Source organism: Ambystoma mexicanum, chromosome 11 (assembly GCF_040938575.1).
Source record: "Ambystoma mexicanum isolate Mex_15411 chromosome 11, UKY_AmexF1_1, whole genome shotgun sequence".
Classification (NCBI taxonomy): Eukaryota; Metazoa; Chordata; class Amphibia; order Caudata; family Ambystomatidae; genus Ambystoma; species Ambystoma mexicanum.
This window is the reverse complement of record NC_090934.1, coordinates 626276568-626298579: the sequence shown is the minus strand read 5'-3', so window position 1 is coordinate 626298579 and position 22012 is coordinate 626276568.

Here is a 22012-nt window from a genome sequence, read left to right as displayed (position 1 = left end):
ACTGCAATGGGGAAAATCAACAGCTGCCCACCCAACCCCTGCTCATACATGTCTAAGATACCTTTAACATGTCCCTTGTCCCATCATAAAGATGCACACACAATCTCCCAGAAAGCTATATATCCACTCACAGGATACACAACACAAACATAAAAAATGAATGCAAATTTACCCATCCTTCACCATCAACAGCCCTTGATCAGATGAATGGGAACAGAGAAGCAACATTGCAAATGACACATGAGAAATATATGTAATCCTCCCATACCCGCACCTTACCAGCAATGCAACACATTCTTCACACATCAACCACATGCATACTTGTCAACTGGATCATTCTCCTATGTGGAAAGTGATAGTCAGGTGTTTCACGTGGATAGGGGTCGTGTTGTTTCCAAAAACAGGCCATGGAAATAATTCCCACAGTGAATCCTTATCACACTGCCACAACAAGGCCAACACTTTTCCCATGAGAAAATGAGGAAATACCTCACAAAAGAGGCTCGGTGTGCAGAGGACTGCCTTGAAATCACCAGACTTCCCTATCGGCCAGTCCACCCCTGGATCATGGAGTGGCTACTCGACATGACACAGGTCAGGAAACGGCATGCAAGGCTGACAGGAAAGGAGTGCAAATGTAAAGCCACACGAGAAAGAAACTACTGCATCTACCCTCCCCAAAGAGAACATGTGCACAGGAACATCCCAAAGAGACTGATTCCGAGCAGCACGTTGTGTATGTGCCACCAGTACAACAAAGCACATGCATAGCTGATCAAGGAGACATGCACACACAATTATGTAGGACAGCTCACATCTTCAGTGACAGTGACCATCACCATATTACACCACTCGTGCAAACCCTACATTTGCCACATCAAGCTACTATTTGGATGCATATGTCACCAGCCATTAAATTGAATGACAAGCACAACCTTAACTGGTGGTACAGCTGTGGTTCTGAGAATCATTCACCTCCTCCAACTAAAACTGGGCTTCTATATTGGTGCTATGAGGGACAGTTTCTAGCAGAGGGAATGGGAACTTGGGTGGAAATAGGGTTTTCTTAGGGAGTGTGGGCACCGGATGAGGAAAGATACCTGAAATGACATTGGGCATTTGTTTGGACGAGCTAAAGTAGTCTGTCTGAAACACTGCACATATACACATCAATGTGGAATAGAATGTTCACCTGTATGTAGGAGGCTGTACAAGTGCACAATACAATGTCAGGTGACCACAATGAGCATGGCTGCATGCCCAGTCCCCCAGCTCGAAAATGTGCACACTATCATGAGCAATTGACTCACTGTCCTTGAGAGTAAAATGGCAGTACGATGAGAACAAATTAAAATTGATACAGTCGACCCTGGACGAGGACAAAAAAAAGAATAACACAGTGCATCCTGGGTGAGGAAAAATAAAAATGATCCAGTTCACCTTGGATGGAGGAAAAAATCAAATACAGTCCACTTTGGATGAGGGGGAACAATCAAATACAGTCCAGCTTGGACAGGGGAATACAAAATAGGATTAAAAAAACCTGTCCACTATGGAGGGGAGGGAGGTAAAAAAAAATGGTAAAAATCCATGCCCCCTCCACGGGCTCATGGCCACTAGGGTGCATGAAGAAGGGGTGATGGTGGCAAGAGGATAGGGGTGTGATGGGATATGGCCAATGGCATCACCTTTGTGGTTCAAATGGAACACCCATCCTGCGCTGGATTCTGGGACGGTGCACTCTGACCACGCAATGCCAAAGTCTGGTCCTCATTGGCTCATGAGAGGGATGGGTGCATGAGAGCCCCAATTGATACAAGGTCCTGGTGATGGATGTTCCGAGTGGCCAAAGAGTCATTAGGTATGCTGACCATTGACGTCTCCAACTGCATGTTGAGAGATTTCCTCAAGGAATCTATCTCTTGGAGATGGATATCAGTTGTAGCAAACATTTCATCATGCAGAGATTGCCTCACAGAATCTGTGTCTTGACGGCAGAAATTCCTTGTGCCCAACATCTCGGTGTGCAGGCATTTACTCAGGGTAGCTGTGTCTTAGAGTTGGGATTCCTTTGAGGCCAACATCTCCACATGCAGTGTTTCCCCCAAGGTGTTTATTGCCTGCCGTTGATGGACGCTTGAGGCCAACAACTCATCATGCAGGAATTGACTCAATCTGAACTATCATCAGAAATCACCTGCCTCAGTTGTTGTCCTCCCTGCTCTCCTACAGCAATAGAAGGAGTTTGCCAGTGTGTGCAACAATTGAGGAGATGTCATTTTCAACCAGGCGATTGATGTCCCTGGCCATCTCGTGCAGTACCTCTCCTGTTGGCCACTTATATGCAACAATTCCTGCTCCCACTCTGAGTGTACGGCAGGCACACATACACCATTGTGCAGGGCCTATGAAGGCGGGATGCGGAAGCCCAGGTCTGTCACAGGGACTGCACTGTCATTGGCTGGTGGTCTGTAACCCTCCAACTGACACCAGTCTCTGCTGCTGTCTCCATGATGGGCAAAGGCAATCTTGCCGACACTGAAGCTGCCACTGATGCAGTGTTACTCGGCTCTCTTCTTCTGATTCAGTATCCACAAGTAACTCAAGGAGCTCAATGGCATCTGGATTACTCAGTGGTGTTCCCTCCACATGTCCCTTAGTATGCCCTCCACATCAGATTTGGCAGCATCATCAGAAGAGTCACCAGGCCTGCTTATGATGGCCTGCATCCCTAGGCGATTTTCACCAGGCACAGCACCTGGGCTGCACTAGTGATTGGTTGTGCCTCATCCACCTCCTCCTACACATCTGCTGCATCCTTATCTGCATAAAATCAGACAATATTCCAAGAGCTATGAACCGAGCTTAGCATGCACATGTGAATTCTCAAGCATACAGACTCAACTGGACCAGCCACACATACATTTCACATTAAAACTGGGGACACTGAAATGTGAAAGGCACAGGTGACAGACATTAAATTATTTATGCATATTAGGCCATGCATCAAGCCACAGATTGGATGAGTAGGCGATCACAGAAATGTATGAGCGTAGATGGATGGAGATCCACACTTCATTGCTGAGTCCCTTCTCTACTTTAACCATGCCTACTTGCAACATGTGGAAGCATCACATTTACTGCTGTTGGCGAAACCTGCATTCAGACATTTGTGTTGCCAAAATCCCCATCACCCCTTCACCATATTGCCCGAGGTCAGATTTTTGGTAACCCATGCTCACTTGCATCTTAACTATGTGCGAGTTGGGCGCAACATGGACATGGTCAGCGTGCACTTGCATGACCACTGAACTGTTGACACTCCAAATGTGTAATGTACATCACCCAAACATCTATTGGCCAACCACTGCAACTCCTACCTGGAACACACCCTCATGCCAATTTGCACTGACATTGCCGGCCATCCATGTCCACTCACCGCCAGGTCCAGAAAATGGATAACTCTGACGTTGTCCACTGCTTGGTGTAATTCAATGTGAGTCATTATTTGTGTTCACAATGCACTATCCAGAAGCCTGACACTGTGAGTGTGTCCAATTATGTGTGTCTTACAGGCCATTGCCACATATAGGTGTATTGGTGTCACTAAACAATTATGCATACAGTACTGTGTGCTGTGAGATCAATATCAAACACACACACAGTTCAAGCATCCACTTTCTCCGATGCACAACATGTAATGGAACTGACAATGGAAGCATATCTGTAGTACTCATGGACAGGTGTGAAGGACCCGAGCCGACTCTACCACAACATTTGGCAGCATATCATGTATAGATGGAAGCATATATGACATGCACACATGGCACTCACCTGATAAGGATGCATAGGTATTGATGCCAACCACCTGCTCACAGCAGCCACTTCAAATGGAGTCAGCTCATCCACATTTGGTGATTCACCCCAGTAGCCCAGGCAGAGGTCACATTGGTGCCTAGCTTCTCCTTGGTCCTTAGCATGAGGTCCCCCATTCTCTTTTAGACATATTCCCCAATGTGCCTCTCCACCCCACAGGCATTGATGTGATCTGTGACCTCCTGCCACATCGTGTACCTCTGGGTCACAGGAAGGATACTGACAGCCAAAGGGTACAGGCCAACCTGGGGGTCGTCGAAGTACTCAGTGAGGATTGTCAGCTCTTCATCTGTAAAGCAACTCTTACTTGGTGGCCTCTTCTCATTGACATGTGCCTCTCTGTGGGGTGCTGCTTGTTGCTGCTATGCAGGCCTGACTCTGTTGGCGCTAGTGGGCTCTGGTAGTACAGAGACACCTGTAGGCTCACCACCATCCCTCTGTGATGAATATAGTGAAGTGGTCTTCTCCATGTGGCCAGAAACTACCTGACTGTGACCCTGGGGTGGCTATCTGCGGGAAGACCACGTGGGGGGGAGTCCAACCTCAGTGGGTGAAGATGGCTCACTTGAAGAAGACCTGCCCTACTCCCCCCTTGTGAGGGATAATAGTACTAGTCATTGCCTTACCAGCTATGTATGACATATTGCAATATGGAACTTCCTGTTAAAAACCATAAACAAACACATATTTGTTCCTATGGGCCTACTGGCATGGTGAAGAGGTTGCAAGTAATGAAGGTCATGCCCGCCGAGAACCACACAGTGGAGGCTAGTTGTTCCATACAGCTGACCAATGCCAGGAACTTGAAAACACTTGACAAGCCAGAAAGATTGAAACACACCATACCCAAGGACGGTTGGAATACTGGAGGGACGCTGAGAAGACCGGAGTGCAGGCGAGATTGTGGCAGTGTCAGAAGAGGAGGGTGCGAGACAAAAGGTCTGCTGCACAAAAGTAAGGAGCAAGAGATACACGATTGGGAAAGCCTCTACAGTGCAACAACTGGGAAGCCTGCGCGACACTAGCCAGAAGGCAAAGCTTACAGCTGGGCAAGACACGGACCAAACAGAACACTGAAGCAGCCAGGAGAGACCGGTGAGCCCACACAGGGAGATTGGGAAACTTTGCAGCATATACTGCACGCCAATTGAAAGTGATTGAAAAGCCTTGGAGAACACAAGCAGAGGGGCTGGGGCAACCTGGCAAGCATGTGAAGTTGTGAACGAAATGCGGGACAAGGCCCAATACCCGAACATTGGCAAAGTTCTGGCAGAAGAGTATACCAGGCACCGTTAATGCGAGTTTTGGACCTGCACCCATATAAAGAAAAGAAAGAAGTCTGATAAAGTCCTGGCAGGAGAGTATAGCAGGCAATTGAATGGGAGTCTGGAACCCGAACCCAACATACAAATAGTCAAGTTTTAACCAACTCCTGGCAGGAGAGTACACTAGGCTTTTTTTGTTCATTAGTCAGGAAACACACACCTGATCTGTGCGGAAAGCAAGCCAGAGGAGAAAGTAAAGAATTCTCATGAATGTGTGAAACCTAGGGGAATGGAAACATGTCCCTTGGAAGGACAAGCTTGTAAGGAGAAGAAAGAACAATCTCTTGATATGAAATCCTTACCATATATTTGAAATTCGAGGGAAAGCTGAGAGGAGTCGACCACCCTCTTGGCACTTGGGAGACTGTGAACTTTGAAAGAACTTATAAACTTAGGGGAAGTTAAACCCCTTCCAACAATGCTTTTGGCTATTTATTTAACACCCTTTTGGAACTTTGAGTTTACCTTGTGAATTACAGCTGTAAGTGGCAGCTATAGAACATTAAACCTTTTTGCACCATGTGAGGGTCAGCGTAGGGTTTTGGACATCGGGTGGAAAGTTTTTACTTTGGCCATCTTAACAGAGACTGTAGTTAATTTTGTTGAGGCAGGGAAACCCATCCTAGAGCTAGAGGAAGTTAGGCATATCTGCAACCCATTTATTTTAATTTATTTTTTATAGAAATCAACAATATGCGTCCAAGTCATACTCATGATACCTCACATATGGTATCAGGAGTGGGATCCGGATCAGCTGACATAAACTTGGGGGTACTTAAATTCACAAAATTGAGTGAAAGGGCCTCCAATCCAACAACAGCCATTAAAGAGTCTACTGGTTTTGACCTGGCTAGAAGCCAGGGGAAAGTGATATCATCGGGAGAGCGAGTGTTAATTTACACAGATTTGGTCTTGATTGCCCCCAGGGAATGCATATAAGATTAACCTCTAAGTCAGAATTGGCTTGGAGGCATGGTCTAGACTTTCTGGCTGGGGTTGAGGATTCTGATTATAGGGGTGACATGAAAGTACTAATCCAAAATAACAGGAAACGCCCCTATCTTGTTCAAGAAGGAAAAAAGTAGCACTGGGAATTCTAGAGAAAGCAATATTCCCCAAAATTGTAGATACTGCAGAAATGGACAAAACCGATGGGGAGAGCAAGGTTTTAGGGAGGCCAACAAAGAATCAATACACCCAATTAAGACCTTAAGAACTAATCTGCATGATGATGAACCATAAACTATTGCAGACCTAGCGTTTGCTCAACGCAATGACCCTTTTTTAGCTGAAGCTTTCCTTCAGCACATCCCAGAAGAAGTAGGAAATAAGGAGGGACTTTTCTTTTTTCTGAAACAAGGCCTGCTCTACAGTGGTGATGCTAACCCAAAAGGTACCTCCAGATCTCATCTTTCGGCATCAAAATCACACAGAAGAATGGTGTGAGAGTTTGGCCATTCTCATTTGACTGGCGGACACTTAGGAACATCTAAAACACAGGGGCAGGTGATCAGTAGGTTTTACTCACCCAGCGTTTAAGCCAAGATAAAGAATTGTGTTACTTCCTGTGCCTATGGAAAAAGACAAATACCCAAATGCCAGCTCCAGCACCCCGACAGCCCTTGCCCATTATTTACATACATTTCCCATATTGTGATGTATATAGTCAGTCCTCTTGAACCATCTAAATTGGTTTAATCCTGGTGGCCCTAGATTACGCTACTAGATATTCTTAGGCTTTTCCACTAGGAAACAACACATCCTAACACATTCTGAAACACTTCATACCATTTGTTTCCTGGGTGGGCTTCCCTAAAGAGATACTTACAGATTAGGGTACTACCTTTATGAGTAAGTTCATAGATTAAGTAAAACAAGTTCTTCAGATCCAGATTCTCTGCACCTCAGTGGACCATCCCCAAACTGATGGGCTTGTTGAGTGTTTTAATAGAACCCTTAAGAGCGTTCTCACAAAACTAGTCGAGGCAGATGGAAAATCTGGGACATAATGATACCTTGGGCCCTTTTTGACATCCAAAAAACTCCCCAGACTTCCCAAGGTTTCTTACCGTTTGAGTTACAGTATGGTAGAGAACCCTGTGACGCATTAGACATGTTGAGAGAGACACGAAGGTACGAAGTTTTGTAACCGCTTTCTCAGACTGGAAAACGTCTGAAGGAACACATGGCCACAGTCAAATCTATAGTACACTCACACTTAGCCAAGGCTCAGGAATACCAAAAGTCTATCCTCGATAAGAGAGACACTCTTAGATACTTTTCAATCAGACAAGAGGTCCCTGTTTTATTACCCACTTCACACAGTAAGATGTTGTTTAAATGCCATGGACTGTACCAGATTTTACAGATTTTACAACAGACAGACCCATACAACTATCGAGTTTCACAGCAAGATGGGGGGGATCAAAACACAAACATATTATGTTAACCTTCTGAAAGAGTAGAAGGAGGACCCACCCCAATCAACATCTGTGGTCATGACGAGTCTTCTATTAGATGGTCCAAGTGAAAATAATCAGAGCCCTGCAAATCTGTCAGAAACTCAAAAACAAGACCTTCAAGATCTATTGGACCAATTTACAATTTTTTTTTTAATTGAACCCGGGAGAGCGAAAGAGGGTCTCCACTATATTTGAACATCCCAAGGGAAGGGGTAAATCTAAAACCCTATAGACTCCACAAGGCCAGGAAAGAGATAGTGATCAAACAGATAGAGAAAATGTTGTACTCTGAAATAATAGAGCTGTCTGAAAGCACCAGGTCTGCACCCATAGATCTTGTTGCCAAACCCAAAATATCAGGGCGATTTTGTATAGATTTGAGAAAGGAAAACATAGTTTCCCAGTTTGACAACTACTGCATGCTGAGAATTGATGATCTTAATTATCGGCTGGGCCCCTCCATTTAACTTGCTACAATCAACCTCACCAAAGGTTATTGGCAGGTCCCTGTAAATCCATTAGACAAATAAAAGATGGTATTTTTTCACTCGATCGAGACAACATCAGGTCAAAGTTCAAAGTTCTCCCATTTGGGCTTCACGGTGCACCTGCTACTTTTCAGTGACGTATGGACCAAATACTTTGTCCATATACCTCCTTCTGTGGTACCTATCTGGATGATATAGTCCTTCACAGTAAGACCTGTGAGGAACATATGTACTACCTTTACCAAATAACAAGAGTCCTAAGCAGGTCTCATCACTAATCCCCAAAAAGAAATTTGAATACAATATGCAGTAAAGTACTTAGAGGTTTTGGTTGGCAATGGGCTGGTTCAACCACAAACCGAAAAGGTAAAAGCCATTTAAGACACTTCAATACCAAAAATAAAGATAAATCTCATCGCCATCCTAGGGTTGGTTGGATACTATAAATGTTTATACCCAACCATTCTTCTATAATTGGGCACTTGCCCTGTTAGGCAGAATCACATGCAGTACCCTTTGGGAACACTACATGCAATTAGGACTATAAGTGTAAGCACAATTTCACCTTTGGTACAAGCCTGTACTACACAGTAAAGTGGTAGCGATGGCTGAGCAGCTAGACTTATCTCAAGAGTTTAAGTGAGCAGTACAAGTTACACAAAGGACCAACAAATACAGTGATTCAAATATACACTTACTCAAGGTTTCTTGGTAAAAGAATATACATTTATTTACTCAGCCATTTAGAAAACATTACTCTAGCAGAAGCAGTTCAATATCACACACTAATACACCATAAAATACACCGTAAGTAACTGAACAAGTTTAGCTCTAAAATGAAGTGGGAGCAAAATGGCACTTCAGATACTTAAAAAAGGAGGGAAAAGACAAGGTTATAAGAATAGACAGCCCAAATACATTCATAGGAAGAGCAATGGGTTTCAGTTAAATACAACCAGCAATTCTTCTCAACAGGCCTTGGCCAAAGTCAATGGTTCAGAGTCTTTTGAATAGGATAGCACAGTTCTGGTATATAACGGTTAAGTCCTTGCCACCGATTTCTAAAGTATTTGACTAGGTGAAAAGTTTGACGAATGTTTAGGGAAGGACAAGCCTTCGTAGTTGAAGAAAGTTTCACGCACTTTCTCGATGGCCGAAAAGATTTCCGTACCGCATTTGCACAGTACCTTGTCAATGAAGAAAGCTGTAGGTGAGGCAGTTGTTCCTTGCAGTTCAAGCAGATCTCACTGTTCCTGAGCTTCAGTTGTGGGGACAAGAAGGAGGACGTCGGGAGGTTCCTGCACTGCCCAGGGAAGAGGCCAAAAGCTGTAACAAGATGTCAGTTTAAGGTGAAAGTGCCTGAAAGTCCACAAGCTGGTTTCCTTCCCTCTGGCTATCTGGTTTTCAACAGCCCTCTGATGAAAATTCGACCAGAATAGAACGGTGTCCAGGTGGCTTGCGAGTTGGTTGTTCCCACCCAACTCAAGGGTAGAAGTTAACTTTGAAGGGCTTCTCTGTCGTCGGAGTTTCAGGCAATTTGGACATGCAGCAGGGTTTCACCGATCGTCCAGGAGTTGCAGCAGTCCTCTTCCTTCCTCTCCTCTTCGGTTCTTTCGTTCCAGTGGTCGACTCTGCTTTCCAAGTCCCAGAGACCTGCTTTTAAACAGTTTTCCCCCATTCATTCCAGCCTGAAAATAACAAAAATTGGGGGGATAACTTTGCGTGGTGCGCTCAACTTCCAAAAGTCTTGTCTAGATGCAGCAGAAAGTACACATGAAGTTCCCCTTGAAACCTCAAACGTGATTAGCAATAAAGGATGTGGAGTATACTTAAAATGTGCAGGTAGACCTAAATTACTGTAATCAATACTTGAATTTCCAATTCAGAATCCATAACAACATCAGAAAATATACATAGATGAAGCCATTGGATGTGTGTGAGGTGATTTAATCCAAGCACAGCCGACACGTGTTTCGACCACTGGGTCGTTATCAAGGCAGTCTAGTATTTCTGGGCAAGATCCCCTAGTAGATTATAGTTTTCTGGATAGGAAAAGTAGATACTGCGCTGCAAAAATGGTTCCTCAGTCAAAGAAACCCCTGTGGCACGTCATCTGAGTTCATGGCTTGAGTGCCTGAGGGGAAATTTGCGGTGGTGCACAGTGGCCAGTCTATATCACTCAATCTCCCTTTAAAATAGAGGTGTCAATACCTTAGAAATCGAATTACAGGGATAAATCTCAAGCGGTTTGCACACCACAAGATATCAGCTGATGAGACGATACAAAGTTGCCCAACTGAACAATCTGATATTGGTCCTTTAAAAAAGACTTCAGCCACACTAATGCACAGCCCGATATATTCATAACCTCTTCTATCTGTTGCAAGAGAATACTCTGCGCCACAGTATGAAATGGTGTGGAAAGATATAAGAGGATGAGAGAGAGCAGTTGGATGTTCTCTATCCCATGAGAAGTATTGCCTCTATCCCGTAATTTCAGTGGTCATTGGCGAATTAAAAGAACTGTTGTTTCTGTGCTATGCTGAGGATGGAAACCTGATTGCATCCTAGCAAAGACATGTCCCTCTTCCAAAATGCTAGATAGCTGATTAGCGACCACCCCTTCTATGATTTTACTTACAAAATGGAGGTTAGGAATTGGCCTATAATTCCCTAACTTGGTAGGAGCTAAGTGCAGCTTTTTTAACAGAGGAGAAATGTTAGCCTCTTTCAGAAGAGACGGGTAACATACTATTTGTAAAGGGGCAGTACAACATGCTCTTTGATACATCTGGGGAGTACATCAACTAGAGAAGCACCAGAGTCAAACTTTCTTTATTATGTCTGCCCCTGACAAGATGTAAACATTATTAAACTGCCTATAATTACGTGCAATAGAATCATTAAGACATGAATACATTTTAGGTTCAATTCTCATAGTCTCTATAGTTTAGCCACTTTTTCCACAAAAATGATACCAACTTATTGCATATCTCTTGGGAGTGAAAGCTGGAATTATGAACCTTAAATTTTGAAAAGTTCTGAACTATCTAAAGAGACATTTAGAATCTGCTCTGAAAAATAATCGATTTTGAGCCTGAAGAACAGCTTTCTTACAGGCTAAACAGTGCAGTTTCCTTGTCTGAGCTTGGAGGAGGCCGCGCCAGCAGCGTTCTAATTGTCAACGTTTTCTTTTAAGAGATCTTAGTTCAGGCGTGAACCAGTGGTTAGAATGAGCATGCTTGGACTTCTGTTATTTATAGATCAGGGGAGCCAAAGAATCAAGATCTACTTTGTTGTAGAAGGAAGCCTTTTGAAACATCATGTCAGTGTTTCAAATTCTCTGTTGATATGTCGGATGCTCCATTACATATAACAAGAAAAAAGAATAACAGGGACAGCGATATTAGAAATATTAACTGGAGAGAGAAATCTGAAAAATGAAAAAAGGATATGTAATGCATTCACCACAACTTTGGGATATGTAGACACACACCAGAATGTAGACTGCCAATACAATGTTTTAGGAAGATCACAGTTAGGTTGGAAAAGATCCTACAGGAACTTGGAAAGGAAAAATAACCAATTGGGAGATGGTTGAGTCTAACATCTCCAAGGAAGACTAAATAAAATGTATGTTTGTGTTAAGACTTTATTGATTCCGCTTTCATCTCTGGGTTTCCACACAGTTTTATAAAGCTACTTCTCAAGGGAAAAACAATCCTGCTAAGTGGGTTACCCTGAATCCATGACAAGTCCATGAGATGTCCATTACTGCTGTTACCTAAGGGAATAGTTCAAACAATCTGAAAGGCTCTCGTTCTCCAGATCTTGCCTCCAAAGATTCAGTTCATAAACACAATATCTGTAACGTATCTCAGAGGGGGACAGTAGAACCTTACTCACTCAAATATTCCCTTTTTAAATACAACGGTCTTACACATTTTCAAACGTGTCCCTCTCAGTGATTGTTAGGTTTTGTGGCTATGTATTATCCTTCTTTTGGTTCTTGGTTCTCTTCCTCCTGGTTCTAATCTCCTGTATGACTACTTTTTCTTCTGTCAAAAGAATAGGTACTCCCTTCTTGCTCTTGGCATTTAGTGCACTTTTTCCCTGACCTTAGGCAATTCTGGTTCTTCTTATGACCTTACTTTAGGCACATAGTTCCAGTTGCCTTTAGAAAGGTTAATTTTACTTTGTTAGGGAGAATTTTCATTTCTGTGCTAATTCCCTTCAACCTTAGAGACCCCCAGCTCATTTGCTGGCCTTAGGATATTTTAATGTTAACTCCTCTGTGAGTGGTACCCTTTTCTCACTCCATCATGTGTTTTTCCCTGACTAGGATTTTATATTTTCACCGTTGTTGGAGTCTGACAAACTCCATAGGCAACATGCTTATTATATCGTAACACACAGCACCCTCAGTGCAGTGTCACTGAGAAATCGCTTGGATTTCTCTTAAGGTTTAAATACCTTTTCTTGGGTAAACTACTGTTCACAAGAATAGTAAGGTGAAATTGATCTTACTTATCTTTTCACTTTGTTGGTCCAGCACAATCCATTTTATGTGGAGTGCTGGGGGGTTACCTAGTAGCCCCTTAGCTTACTTTCTCATGTACATTTATTTTGTGACACTTACTACTTTAGTGGCAGTGGTTTACTTTTTACTACCAATATGCATTTTTAGCGCAGGCTCAACCCTCAACTGTAATACAGAACTCATGGGTGACTATTTTGTCAGAATGGCCCTTGTCGTCTTTTTTCACCATTTTCTGTTTGTAAGGTCTTTCTAGGCCTTATCTCTGTAAGAAGAGATAGGCTTGACCCCTTTCTGTGTTTTGTCTTCGGCAGGCATCAGCCCAGAAGACTGCCACTGGGTCCAGTGTGCCTCGAAGGACAGGAAGTGAGGGAGGGTCCTGAAACTCCCCTTTCCTTTGTCTCTAATTGTGCCTGAGTGAAACTAGTCCTGATTGGCCGGCTGGCTGTCCGGGAAGGACAGCCAGCCTGCTGGGTGATTGACAGCTTAGGGCTGTGAATGAATGAGAACAAGCTTAAAAGGCAGGTTCTTGGGACTACAAGCAGAGTCGACCACTGGAAGATACATCCAAAGAAGAAACCATGAAGAGAAGCATGCTAAGGACCCTCCAGAATCAGGAAATCATGATCCAGCGACCCCTCACCAGAGTCCAGGACCAAGGGAGGAAGGAAAGTCCAAACCGGGATATTCATTCTCCATCAGTGCTATTTGAAAGGCGCTGAAACCACGAAGAGCCGCTGAATCCAAGAAAATCCATAGCTGATGAAGTTCTCTCCCAAGTACTGCTGCAGGAGTCCACCAGAAGTCCTCCCTCTTATCCCATTACTGAGGCCCAGGAACAAGGCTCTGCTTTGCTGTAGCAAGGATGAATCCAGTTAGAACACTTTTGTCAAACCAGAGGTACTGTGGGGGCTTGGGATACTTACCTTATTGCCATAACTCATGTTTTCTCACGTTAGAAGTGCACTGGCTTCACTTTTGTAGTTGATCTCAACTCCCCTTGCACATGATTAACAGCTTGTGTTCCTCCAGTGGTTTTCTTGAACTATCTGACTTTGCGAAAGATTTCATCCAAGAAGAAGTGCATCAGAACTATTGACTTGGTCCATTTGACTTTGGCTGCCCTGTCTCCTTAAAAGCACCCTTCTGAATCTCTTGGCTTTGGCCTTGCTTGTCCCCTCATAGGTTGTAATTTGTTGAACACTTTTACTTCTGAGAAAAGGCTTACCTAGATTTCATTAGAGGATTCAAACTGTCTTCACATTATAAGTAAGTATGTTCTAAGCTAAGATTGGTAACCCTAGGTCTCCTGGGGGCAACCAGACGTGGTCTCCCTCTCACTGTGCTTAGAGAGGCATCAGCTTCACCTCACTGATGATCCCCAACAAGGGTGAAACACGTGTATGGGGTTGCTGGTGGTACTCTCGTTCAGATTGGAATTGCCATTGTATTTCGGTGCTGGACTGCCCCTGGGCAGGACAAAGACTGATATGCAAATGGATATTTCCCATCTGTGAAAGGCACAGTGAGTAAAAGCAGTGGCTGCAAACTCTCAAGTGGTTAATAACCACTGAACAGGTTATCATGTCTGTTCTTGCGAGAGAGGGGCGCCCGCTACCTTTGTAAAATTATTTTTAAGGAACCTGGGATTGGTAACCCTAGGTCTCCTGGGGGCAACCAGACCTGGTCTCCCTCTCACTGTGCTTAGAGAGGCATCAGCTTCACCTCACTGATGATCCCCAACAAGGGTGAAACACGTGTCTGGGGTTGCTGGTGGTACTCTCGTTCAGATTGGAATTGCCATTGTATTTCGGTGCTGGACTGCCCCTGGGCAGGACAAAGACTGATATGCAAATGGATATTTCCCATCTGTGAAAGGCACAGTGAGTAAAAGCAGTGGCTGCGAACTCTCAAGTGGTTAATAACCACTGAACAGGTTATCATGTCTGTTCTTGCGAGAGAGGGGCGCCCGCTACCTTTGTAAAATTATTTTTAAGGAACCTGGGATTGGTAACCCTAGGTCTCCTGGGGGCAACCAGACGTGGTCTCCCTCTCACTGTGCTTAGAGAGGCATCAGCTTCACCTCACTGATGATCCCCAACAAGGGTGAAACACGTGTATGGGGTTGCTGGTGGTACTCTCGTTCAGATTGTAATTGCCATTGTATTTCGGTGCTGGACTGCCCTTGGACAGGACAAAGACTGATATGCAAATGGATATTTCCCATCTGTGAAAGGCACAGTGAGTAAAAGCAGTGGCTGCGAACTCTCAAGTGGTTAATAACCACTGAACAGGTTATCATGTCTGTTCTTGCGAGAGAGGGGCGCCCGCTACCTTTGTAAAATTATTTTTAAGGAACCTGGGATTGGTAACCCTAGGTCTCCTGGGGGCAACCAGACGTGGTCTCCCTCTCACTGTGCTTAGAGAGGCATCAGCTTCACCTCACTGATGATCCCCAACAAGGGTGAAACACGTGTATGGGGTTGCTGGTGGTACTCTCGTTCAGATTGGAATTGCCATTGTATTTCGGTGCTGGACTGCCCCTGGGCAGGACAAAGACTGATATGCAAATGGATATTTCCCATCTGTGAAAGGCACAGTGAGTAAAAGCAGTGGCTGCGAACTCTCAAGTGGTTAATAACCACTGAACAGGTTATCATGTCTGTTCTTGCGAGAGAGGGGCGCCCGCTACCTTTGTAAAATTATTTTTAAGGAACCTGGGATTGGTAACCCTAGGTCTCCTGGGGGCAACCAGACGTGGTCTCCCTCTCACTGTGCTTAGAGAGGCATCAGCTTCACCTCACTGATGATCCCCAACAAGGGTGAAACACGTGTATGGGGTTGCTAGTGGTACTCTCGTTCAGATTGGAATTGCCATTGTATTTCGGTGCTGGACTGCCCCTGGGCAGGACAAAGACTGATATGCAAATGGATATTTCCCATCTGTGAAAGGCACAGTGAGTAAAAGCAGTGGCTGCGAACTCTCAAGTGGTTAATAACCACTGAACAGGTTATCATGTCTGTTCTTGCGAGAGAGGGGCGCCCGCTACCTTTGTAAAATTATTTTTAAGGAACCTGGGATTGGTAACCCTAGGTCTCCTGGGGGCAACCAGACGTGGTCTCCCTCTCACTGTGCTTAGAGAGGCATCAGCTTCACCTCACTGATGATCCCCAACAAGGGTGAAACACGTGTATGGGGTTGCTGGTGGTACTCTCGTTCAGATTGGAATTGCCATTGTATTTCGGTGCTGGACTGCCCCTGGGCAGGACAAAGACTGATATGCAAATGGATATTTCCCATCTGTGAAAGGCACAGTGAGTAAAAGCAGTGGCTGCGAACTCTCAAGTGGTTAATAACCACTGAACAGGTTATCATGTCTGTTCTTGCGAGAGAGGGGCGCCCGCTACCTTTGTAAAATTATTTTTAAGGAACCTGGGATTGGTAACCCTAGGTCTCCTGGGGGCAACCAGACGTGGTCTCCCTCTCACTGTGCTTAGAGAGGCATCAGCTTCACCTCACTGATGATCCCCAACAAGGGTGAAACACGTGTATGGGGTTGCTGGTGGTACTCTCGTTCAGATTGGAATTGCCATTGTATTTCGGTGCTGGACTGCCCCTGGGCAGGACAAAGACTGATATGCAAATGGATATTTCCCATCTGTGAAAGGCACAGTGAGTAAAAGCAGTGGCTGCGAACTCTCAAGTGGTTAATAACCACTGAACAGGTTATCATGTCTGTTCTTGCGAGAGAGGGGCGCCCGCTACCTTTGTAAAATTATTTTTAAGGAACCTGGGATTGGTAACCCTAGGTCTCCTGGGGGCAACCAGACGTGGTCTCCCTCTCACTGTGCTTAGAGAGGCATCAGCTTCACCTCACTGATGATCCCCAACAAGGGTGAAACACGTGTATGGGGTTGCTGGTGGTACTCTCGTTCAGATTGGAATTGCCATTGTATTTCGGTGCTGGACTGCCCCTGGGCAGGACAAAGACTGATATGCAAATGGATATTTCCCATCTGTGAAAGGCACAGTGAGTAAAAGCAGTGGCTGCGAACTCTCAAGTGGTTAATAACCACTGAACAGGTTATCATGTCTGTTCTTGCGAGAGAGGGGCGCCCGCTACCTTTGTAAAATTATTTTTAAGGAACCTGGGATTGGTAACCCTAGGTCTCCTGGGGGCAACCAGACGTGGTCTCCCTCTCACTGTGCTTAGAGAGGCATCAGCTTCACCTCACTGATGATCCCCAACAAGGGTGAAACACGTGTATGGGGTTGCTGGTGGTACTCTCGTTCAGATTGGAATTGCCATTGTATTTCGGTGCTGGACTGCCCCTGGGCAGGACAAAGACTGATATGCAAATGGATATTTCCCATCTGTGAAAGGCACAGTGAGTAAAAGCAGTGGCTGCGAACTCTCAAGTGGTTAATAACCACTGAACAGGTTATCATGTCTGTTCTTGCGAGAGAGGGGCGCCCGCTACCTTTGTAAAATTCTTTCTATTTCCCTAACCCTTCCTTCCTGACTCAAAAGTCTAAAAAGTATGTTGGTGTTTAAGATAAATGCAATACTATCCTTGTTATTGAAGTCACTTTAGGGTATTGGAGAAATGTAATAGCATGACCAGAAAGTATTCACCAACTGTATTGACTTTGTAAAGTGATTCCAAAGTGTGCCTGACTGTTACAAACAATTGCCTTTTGTTTTTTAAGAATCCTAAAACTAAAACAAATAATATTTATAACTGAAACCTTGAGAGTGTAAGTGTTACTTGGTTACTTGTACTGACTGATTTCATCTGTACAGCTCTACAGCTCACATTTACCCCTCTAGAGATAGGCCTGGCTGCTCAGTCACACTACCAACTTGTGTAGTACAGAACTATACCAATAGTTGGGTTACCTAATACCACCGATACGTCTTGTGTAGTCTCACCCAGTGTGACTGCACCAATTCTTACCTAACATACGTATCATCTTCTTTTAAGGACACAGACCCCAGCTAGCTTTGGCAACTCTGGATTAGCAACATTTGCACTGTACCCTACTTCTAGGTATTTGCACCCCCACGTGCCAGGTGTCTTAGAGACATATCCTCCATGGTTCAGTGAGGTAATGTTACTTTAAACTACAAAATGTAGTTCAACTGTAGAAGGCTGATGATATTGTTATAGACCCTCCTGCCAGGGTTCTGTTTGCCTTAACTCTCAAGTGATGAAGAACAGAACCTTTCTCCCCTCTATAGGCTCTAGTTTTCAGCAAAGTCCATTGAGGCTTGTTGGATCAAGCACAATGCAATTGCTTCTGTTCACATGTTCTGGTTGATCTGCCAGTTTCTTCTGGAGTCCAGCTGCCTTATCTGTTGTATTACTTAAATGTGTGTCTTTGTTTTCTATTTATTCTCTGGCCTGGGGTTTGTTTTCTGTTAGCAAACTGGCTGCAGGCTGTAGGTCTTAAAGGAGCTTACGTCTTAACCACCATCTTGGATTTATAAAATGTACAGCCATTTTTTACATTTTTGTTGGGCTGCCCTGATTCTCCACGAGTTGACCTGCTTGTTCTGGGGGCCCACTTATACTTGGTAGATTTCGGTCTTCCTCTCATGTAGGAGACTGTAAGGCTCTCTTGCAAGTTTCACCCCTGCAAAATTGATGTTTTTTTGTTGTTGCTTGGGGGCGTTTATTTATATTGAAGTCAATATCTGCACTTCTGTTTCACTGGTCTCCATCTGAAATGTCCTGTGGGAAGATGTCATTCTTTTCCTAGGCATGTCTGTCATGGGGAGATATTGACGTTTATTGCTAATGAGGTGTTGTCCTCGCTTAATGCCTGAGCTGTTAATATAGGATACCAGGTTGTAGGGTCCTTTCTGTATTGCTCCTAATCCTTTTCTTTTACGTTCAGAATAGGACTTTGTGGTTTCCAAATTCTTTCTGAATGTTTCCCCTGACTGTGAAATGCATCACGGACATGCATATTTGATATCACTTTGCTGATGTTGGGCTGGTTTGTGGCCAAACCTGATACTCCCTTTTATCTCTATGTATTATTGGAAAAGATTATCCTCGACTGGTTTTGTATTTCCCCTGGCTCACGTTCTGACTCTGGTCCAGAGCTTGGTTAATCAGTCTGTGTTTTTGGTCTGTAAATTTGAATATGATGTATGCTGGGAAATGAAGTAGGCTCCTTTTCCTTCCTGCCATGATGTCTCTTCAGATGGAGAACACATTCGGGCTGGTGTCTCATGACAAGAAGAGGGTTGCAAAGAACTCTGTGGCCTGCCCTATGTATCACCAAGTTCACAGAGCGAGTGGTTATCCCTAGGTCCAATAAGGACACGTGACTTGATCACGTAGCGGAAATACATGATTTGTGAAAGTGATGAAAGGAAAGCTATCAAACATAAGTTCTATCAAATCTGAGACAGAACATTGGAGGAAAAAGAAGAACACAATGAGAAAATGGCAAAAGATGTTTCACTGTGGAGCATGGGAGTTGTATCTGTTGGGTATTTTGTGTAGATTTGGGGCCTGGTGGTATTTTCTTACTGCCAAAAATAATTTAGCAACAATCACTCCTTGTATTCAGATTGGGTTATGTATAATAATAATACAGTGGATATGCATTATTTCAGTACACAGACATGCGTGGTTGGTATGTGTGGTTGGTATGTGTGGTTGGTGGTATTTTGGTGAGCATAATTCCCTTGTTTTATTTGTGGCCCCAATATCCAGAACCCCTTATTTTTGAGACCTCAGGCTTGCATTTCAGGAACACCACATTTTCACTTTTAGTGTGCCACCATGGGCAATTTCTCGCTGTCTTATCTACGGCAGCGAGCTATCATGTGGTATTTTTCACTAACTTATATACGGTAGTGAACTATGTCCCGGGTCTCTATTTTTGCTGACTCATGTACCTTCAGCAAAAAGGCTATAACACACACAGTTGTTTATAATTGCTCATACTGAATGACATGCACACAGCTGCAGCTAAATCTTATTTTTAGCTACCTTGAAAATGACAATTGCACTGTCTAAACATTTCCCCACATCATCAGCACTGTATTGGTAAATATAAAACACACCACCCGTCTGCTTTCAGATATTTTTGTGTATTATAAAAGTTGCATTTAAACACGATCTCACTCTTTACAGAAATAAATTAAAAAACACAGTAACAGCATTATTTGTGATACACTGAAAAGAGAGTGGCGGAGACAAGAATTCAATTTGCAACATTAAACACATGGGGAAAGCACAGGAATCTCCTTTCCTACACTGACTGAATATTTTCATACACACTCAGCCACCACACCTCAGCGAGATAGTTACCAGGCTTATTCAGTATGTAACTTTTTTGGATGGTCGCCTTCTGGAGGGATTCACCCAGCAAGGACAAGCATCTGCTGTCACTCAAACTGGGACTTATTGACTGGAAAACCCAGTCCCTGCAACCAAGTTGAATCTGCTTTAGGAATCATGCATCCCCAGCTATCAACCCAGTCCTTCTTCGAGCTGTGTCAAGATGTCTCTCCCCAGCTCCTTCCTCGAGATTAAACAAAAAAACTCTGGTTCCCTCCTACCAAAGGATCCTAACCAATAAAATTCTATCATGTCCTAACCAGCCTCTGAACACAGTGGCTTGGCTTATACAGTTGCAACTGTAACCAAACTGATTTCCTGCTTATTCAAGGTCTTTGCTTTCTGCAGTTACTGTGGACAGAATAGCAGAGCAAAAAGAAGAAAAAAAAAACTGAATGTGCATTTAAATAATGACTTTCAGAGCCTGCCATTTTCCATCCATGTTGCACTGAAGAACACATTATTATTAGTGGGTTATGATCAGGTTAGTTGTTAATGATGTTAGTTTATTAATTTTCAAATGTGTCTCTTGCAACATAGGCATTTCAGGTGAAAAATAGTGCGCATTTTGAATGTACACATGTGTGCTTTTAACTGTGAATTTTTTTTTTCATTTTATATGTAAAAATCGTTTTTGACTGAATAACCTGCCCTCACTTATATGTCCATGTTACACTGGCAACACATAGCTTGAAACAATTGCATCATAGCAATGCACCACACCCATGTGGTGGTGCTGCATCAAAAAAAAATGCTACCTGTGCAGTAGTGCTGTACTCTGTGCTGTAACACGCCAAATATCCTTACATAACCTCCTTTTGTTTTTAGAACTTGGCTACGATCCAAGCCAATTCCTAAAAACAACTTGTTCTTTTTCTTCTTTTCACAATATAGCAATCCAACAAAATGAATATTCATGTGCAACAATGAAAAATTTGCAATCAACACAGTATTCATCTGAGTTCATTAGTTTACAAAATGTTCTACATTTGCCTTCTCAGTGGAAGTGGCATTACTCTAAGTTTCGATTTTACAAGTCAATTAAAAACAATAAAATAAAACAACTAACTAAAACAAATAATTAATATAACAAATTAAAATAAATAATTAAAATAATAAATACGTGGAACTCCATATGTCAGGACTCTTGTCTGCCTCTGATATGTCCCGACCAGCGATGTCATTTGGTTCATTCGAGTACACTTTCATCTTGGCAATCTTGGATCCATAGGAGTCATCTTTTCTGACATTCTGGTTATCTTGTCTTCACCTCCACCTGGAGGCAGGCATCTTTTGGTCTTCATCCAGGGGACTCCAGGACTCCATCGTCTCCCGTGGCCTCTGATCTCGGAACCTCCGACCAAATAATGTTAATTTTCTAAATCAAATCGAAAAGAAACAAGTTAAGTACATAGCACAAAACTAACTTCACCCTTTTGCCAAAAATAAAACATGCTTGGTAAAAACATTTTTTTTTTTTTTTTTTCTGAAATTAAACACAAGTTTAAAAGAAAACAAACACATATAAAACAGCATTCAATATTTAATACATTTTCTCTCTGCACACCAACCATGAGCTTCCATTATATATATTTATTTATTTACTTATTTTATATTATATATTTTTACATATATTACAGTGTTTATGCGCCATTATAACAATCAACTTTTTAACTTCTCTGTCACTGTAGGGTATTTTGTGGAGATTTGGGGCCTGACGGTATTTTATTACCGCCGAAAAATAACTTAGCAATAATCACTCCTTGTATTCAGATTGGGCCATGTGCAACAATAATACAGTGGACATGCATTATTTCAGCACCCAGACTTGCATATTTGGTATGCGTGGTTGGTATGCATGGTTGGTGGTATTTTGGTGAGCATAATTCCCTTGTTTCATTTGTGGCCCCAATGTCCAGAATCCCTTATCTTTGCTTAGATTTTTCGTGTAATCACTAGAGA